This window comes from Frieseomelitta varia, unplaced genomic scaffold (genome assembly GCF_011392965.1).
Source record: "Frieseomelitta varia isolate USP_RPSP 00005682 unplaced genomic scaffold, Fvar_1.2 scaffold_217, whole genome shotgun sequence".
Taxonomy (NCBI): domain Eukaryota; kingdom Metazoa; phylum Arthropoda; class Insecta; order Hymenoptera; family Apidae; genus Frieseomelitta; species Frieseomelitta varia.
The window spans coordinates 296,099-303,097 of NW_025109939.1; positions in this window are offsets into that span (position 1 = coordinate 296,099).

A 6,999-nucleotide genomic window follows, 5' to 3' on the forward strand; every position below is an offset into this window, starting at 1 on the left:
TGTATTTTTTACGTGTCAATTTTTGAAAATTTTCCAAACAATTTTATAAAACTTTATATATGTATAAAAGTTATACAAAATTTTATTTTATTTTATTATATAAAATTATATAAAAATTAATCCGCGAAGTTTCATTTCGACTATTATTGTCAAAAAATAACAATTCCATATTTTATGTGTCAATACGTATATATTTTGTATGTTAATTTTGAAAATTTTCCAAACAATTTTATAAAACTCAATTATATATAAAATTTTATTTTATTTTATTTTTATTTTATTTTTATTTTATTATATAAAATTATATAAAAACTAATCCGCGAAGTTTAATTTAGATTACTATTGTCGAAAAATAACAGTTCCTGGTATATTTAACGTGTTAATACTTCATGTACATATCTCACTTGTTAATTTTGGAAATCCAAGTTTCTAAATAATTTTACAAAAATTAATCTCGGCCAATGTAACTTGTAACAACATTGTTTCTAAGAATTAATAATTAACATCTATTATAGTTAAAGGAAAGAGATTTTCTATATTTACAAGTCGTAAAAAGAAATGTCGATCCGTATTACTAAAAAATATCGTTCCTCGACACGTTGTTTTACGATACGTTGTTCGGCTCTTGTTTCCTTTTTCCTGTAATAAAAGATTTTCGTACAAATTGAATTGAACGAAAGATTAAAATTCAAGCAGCATTCCGAAAATTTGCCAAACTGGCCGATGTTTCCCGATGGAAACTTTTTAACACAGATGAAAGAAATGTGTTCCGAGTTCTGGGGAGCGTGGTTTGCTCGTCTGCGATTCCGTTTAGCGTGCATTATCCATGAAAAAACATCTCACGGACGACCGACCAACTGCTTCCTGCGCGGCTCGACTATTTTTACAGCTTTGAAGTTCTTCGGGAAAATAAAAAGAGAGAGAAAGAGAGAGAGAGTGGAAACACGGTGAAAATAATTTCGTTCAGACCGAAAGCAGTTTACTTAGCGGGCGACAGTGACGTTGGGTGACTGGACCACCAAGTTAAACGCTTCGTCGTCTTTATTCTTCTGTCGTCCGTTTCACGGGAAACAGAAAACGGAAATCGGCAAGAGCTGATCCAGAAGCGTTCTTCTTTCGCTTTCTGAGCACTAGGAAATCGAACGTTTGTCCGATGTTTCGATAATTGGGAAAGAGAATTTTTTTTTCACTCGAAGTTAGTTTTGATATTTCGATACACCGTGGAAAATATATTTCTCGAAAATTGGAATTGCTTGGATGTAAAATAAACATGACTCGGGATACCTTGATAATTTATTTTTCTTTAGATCTTTTCGATTAAATTGATCTATCATCCGCTACGAGTTATTAATTCTTAAGAATTATTTTTTTCTTATCTACATGTATTTATCTTATCTTGTAAAATTTCTCATTTTTGTTCGTCTCTTCGTATTTATTGCTTGTGATGATGTATAACTATTATTATAATTCTCATTAATCTTTTACAACTGTAACTTGTACAAGATAACTAGATATGAAACTTTTCTTTAAAAGTATTTATGAATGTATTTTATATTGTAAAGGTTTCGAAATTTTTCATATATGTAACGCGAATCTTTCTGTAGATCTATATATAGTTAAATTGAAGAAACGTCAAGAAGTTCTTCATCGAATATCTTATATCCTTTACGCGCTCCACTCTCAAAAGAGAAATTGGATGTTACGTTTAAAAATATATTAGCTTTCAAATTCTATCTTTGGTCCTAAAGTCTTCGTCATGACATTTAAATTTAAATAGTCAATTATTTAGAATCTCGATAATTCATTCACTTAAATTCTCATCTTTCTATCATATATCTGAGAATAGTACTATCAATAAAAATTGCCACATTTAAATCACGTCAGTTAATGCATTTAATATTGTCCTTAAAAGAAATTTACATTATTATAGAAAGCTAAAACTAATGAAGCTAATAAATTTACAAATTTATTTCAAAAGTATGAACAACAAACTAGTAAATATTATGATATTTTGACTTAAAGAGATTAAGATATAAAGTTGAAAGTTATCTCGAAAAAAATTGAAACTTTTCATGTACATACTAATTACCTGTGAAAAACTTTACCCATTTTTAAATAAGCTCTCAATTAAAATTTTTGAAATTTTACGGGAATTAAAAATTTGAAAGTTTACGGGATCAAATTAATTTCCAATTCGTATGTAGTCGAAGATTTTTATTGGAACTCGGTCTCTTCGAACATGAGTTGTAAGAAGGAGAAGAGAGAAGGCTATCGTTAAGCACAGTGTTCGAGAGGAATGTGACCGAAACATTTATAAAATCTTGCGCGTTTCTCACTCCACCGTTAAATTTCCCGCGTGTATGCCAACACCTCGCGTCGTCTGAGATTTTTCTTCGCCGAATGTACGAACATTCCATTCCATGGAATAGCGCACACGCCGGAGATACGTCGAATAATTTTTTCTTTTTTTCTTTCTTTTTCCAAACGAGCGCGAAAACCTTTGGAACGTGCAAAAGAATACATGCAGATCAGAACGCGTTCCGTTTTCTTTCTTTTTTTTTTTTTTTTTCAACATGCATCGCGCGCAATACATATACAGCGGGGTGCAAAATTGAGTCAATAACAAAAATTTTTAAGAACGATGTATACGTATCCTATTTTATAAATATTAGGACAAATTTCATCTAGTTATATAGTTATTCGTATAATTACTAAAATAATTACTAAAATTATTAATTTTATATAATTATTCGTATCCTATTTTATAAGTATTGGGGCTAATTTTTATACAAAACGATCGATTAAAAAATTTTGCTGCCTGATGAAAGGAATTTGTAAAAGTTACGCGACAAGTCACAAAAAAGTCACGCGTTCGTTAAAAGAATTAAAATAAACTCTTAAACTTAAAAAATTAAACGAATCGCGCAATAATGCACGAAACTCGAAAATGGTCAAGAAACATAATGAATACGAACAAGGAAGCGTTTAATTTTTCCATTAAAAAGACCTAAACTAAACTTAGTAATTAAAATATAATTTATGAGACCACATGGTGCAATCGGTTCAATAGCTTCCGAAATAGAAATCGAAATTTCGAATGGTATGTGGCTACCATAAATAGTTTTCGAAGAATTTTATTCGTACGCGATGATACGTTATCTGAGCTCCGCGATAAGATATCGCAATTCATCCAACTTGTTCCACAAACTAGAACTTTATCTCAATCCGAAGTTTCTTATCTGAAATCTTCTTTCCAATAAAAGAAAAAAACTCCCTTGATCCAAGGTCTCACTAATTTCCTCACTAATTTACGAGGGCCACCTCATTTTCTACGTGTCGCGGAGATCTTGCACGCCTGCGAAACACTTGTTCTCGGCGAGGAAAGAAGAAAAGGAAAGAGGAAGAAAAAAAAAAAAAATAATGAAAAATCCGCTGCCTACTTAATATTTCTAAATAATCATTCACCATCACCGGGTCATGGTGTAAGTGGCTTTAAACGACCCGAGCGGCGATAAAATCGGTGCAACGAAATTACGCGGTGTGTCGCGGGTTAAAAACGAAGCTTTTTGGCATTTTTGGTGTCGCATGTCCAATCAGACAAAAATCGCGGACAGTGGTTTATATGCCTCTCTTTAATAAGCTCCTCTGTGTGCGAAATTATCTGAAATTATCTTACAAGGGAACATACCGAATTCGGAATCGACGATTTTCATGAAATTCGACATGAATGTAGTTTTCAAAAAAATACTCGACCCGTATTTTTTTCTCTCTTTTTTTTTTTTTTTTTTGAGAGGCAATGATCAATGTTGAAGGGATGGAAACCACCTTTAAAGTTGGGGGTACGAAACATATTTTGCCTAAATATCTCGGAAATGATTGAATATAACGTTTTCGTAATTCGAGGAAATTAGTGTTTCTTGACGACAAATTTAATGGTGTATATCGTTTTGCAAAAGAATCTCACGTTTAAAAAATATATTAGAAACACCGTATTTTTGATAAATTCTTCCAAGTATATGTCTTTAAATTTTCTTGAATATTTATTTATGAATACTACATGTTCAAACACAAATTACGGATAAAATGGAATCTTGACTTTTGCATTGTAAAAAAAATTCATTACTTTCAAACATGTCTAAATGTGTTTTACAATGTTAAATGCTAATTTTAGTTCTGAAATAGGCTGACTTTATTCAGTACTTCGTTCTTGGTACATCGAGAAATTAAATCGATCGTTACGATGTTTTTCTCTTGTTTCTTACTTTCGTTTGTTTGACCTTTTCAGCAATTGCAAATTTTCGAACGCACGCAATTTTATATTACTGCTTGTGAGTATTTATAAATATTTAGGATGATTCATAGTAATAGAATTGTGTGTAAATTGGTGAGTTAATAATTAGAAGCAGTATTTTCGATTTTCTTTGCGGATACGATGGATTGTAAATTTAAATTCAAATTTCGATTGAAAGTGCGTAAATTGTAAACGCATATATGCGAAACAGTATGTGATACAAATTTACAAATAGTTTCTGTAATAGCAAAACAAAAGAAGCTTGTAGGATAATAAGAAAATAAAATAAATAAAACGAAATAAAAATCTTGTTTCTCTTTGAGACAGTTTCTTAAAATTGGCTGAATTCTTAATACGCTTAATGTCAGAAGTGTTTTCGAAATTTATACCATAATCTTTAGAAGTATAACATATATGGTGCAGAGAATACTTTTACACTATCGAAAATAATTATGATATTAATCACAATACTGAAACAACCTCTTACATTACTAATTACATAAATAATTACAAGTTACTACAAGTTCTGGAAGTTTTGAGATGCGATTATAGAATTTCGATTAACATGTCGTGGAATTTAATAGAATTTAGTTAAGAGTATGGTGGAATTCAACAGAACGGAACGGAACGATACGAGAATGTCTGCCAGAACGACGGACGTGCGAATAACGAGTATTTAGTATTTAATTCAGAGAGCGCTTCAAATTATTGTACTACGGCGCCAGTGCCAAAGTAGAAATTTTCAACCGAAGTGGAATTATCACGGACGAACGAGTACAATGCGCACACCAAGAGTGTAGGGGCTCAAAATTATCTGCTTGATCTAACAAGTAACAAGAGTTATCGTAGAAATGGCAATTTTTAATTAATATCCTTCGCATTACGATCTTTCGTCCGGAGGAATAGACTACAAGCAATAACCGCAATGTAGATCTTGTCCAACAGGGAGGAAATTAGAAAACCCGGTGCTGTTGTATACCTTGGCAAGATTGAACCACTAAAGTAGATCAAGATATCTGTACGAATTGCAATTTCCAGAGGTTCGTGGTGCACCGTCTGAAAAGTCAGAAATCTAAATTTGGATTAGACTCCCAAGAGCCTGACTCTTCTGACAGATTCTGATCGAACAGCATTTGGTGTTCATTGAAGGTAGGTTTAGGATATAATTCGATTCTTGGAATTTTATTACTACATTGAAGATAAATCCAAGGATCTCCCGTGTAATTTTTTTATTGAACAATTTTGTCCACTCAGAAGCGTGAAGATTTGTGAGATTTTTGTTTGAGTAACGACAAACGTCAGAGTGGGGAAAAATTTCTAGTGAAATTTAAAATGAAATTTGAAGAATACATGGAATTCTCTAACAATCAGTCTTCATTATTTAATAAACTAACTAATTATGATAGTAAAATATTAATTCTTTGCCATCCTAACCATGTATATAGAAGTATATATAATTGTATGTTAGCTATATCTTGTTTCAATTATATTAGTTTAGTATTATTTAGTATATGTATTATTTAGTATAGTTTATGTTCAATTAATTATTCTAAATTATCAATTATTTTAATTGTAAGCTACTTACTAGAATAAGCGTAGATCATATGAGACAATAATATAAAACAATATCAATGTATTTGAGAATTTTTTCTTTCCTGAGAATTCTAGAGTTTCTACTCAACTGAGAATGCCTACTGATCCGTGCTCGTTCAGACTTCAGTCAATCAAAAGTTCAAAAATCTTTACTCATCAGAAAGTCTACAACCATTTAAAAATCCACAGTACATCTGTATATTTATGTAACAAGAGTTTTCATTTATACAACGATCGCTACTATACTATTATCTTGTTTCTATCTACCCAAAGATCCTATTTTAGACCGGAGCTTAAAGATGAACAGATATTTTAATGTCCACGCTTTTCTTCCAAACTTAATTATTAAAAAACTGAAGATCGATTCGCTATTCCGTTAACGCGAAGGAGTAATTTCTGTCTAACTATCTTTGGCTCAATTTCTCAAATTGTTTGATCAATATTTTGCGCAATGATGTATCGCAGAGTAGAAAAGTCTGCAGCAAGTGATCGATACATTATTACATCCGCGGTATTACAAATCAATTTTCCCCCGATATTAACGTGATCAAATCCCCTTCAGTTCATTCACCCCAAGAATCGAATATATTTGCTCCCTTACATTCATAGTCCTGCTCTGTCTGATCCTTACGTGACCATGGTCACGGGTAATCCTCGCGATTAATCTCATCCTGTTCAAGATTCCTTTTCCATATCCTCTTATCTTAGATTAGCGAGAGCATATTTTCCGCGTCTTTTATAGCTCGTGGAATAATGCAACGTTCGCATTATCTCTCGTCGGATGATGGCGCTCGACAGGTGCAAGAACTGCAAGAAGATAGTTTCTTATTTCATGTTTCTATCTTCCTTACAATGACAGACCATCGTATTAATATTGCTGGTCTTTAACACGTTAATCGCCCATATCTGGATCAGTCAAGTTTCCATTGGGTGATGATTCTATTTTTGAGTCTTAGAAACATTTAGTAGACAATATTCGGTAGAAAAATGTGCAAATTAAATTTAAATTAAGAAAATTAAACTCATGTTTCTCTCTTCCTTACAATGACAGAACATCGTATTAATATTGCTGGTCTTTAACACGTTAATCGCCCATATCTGGATCAGTCAAGTTT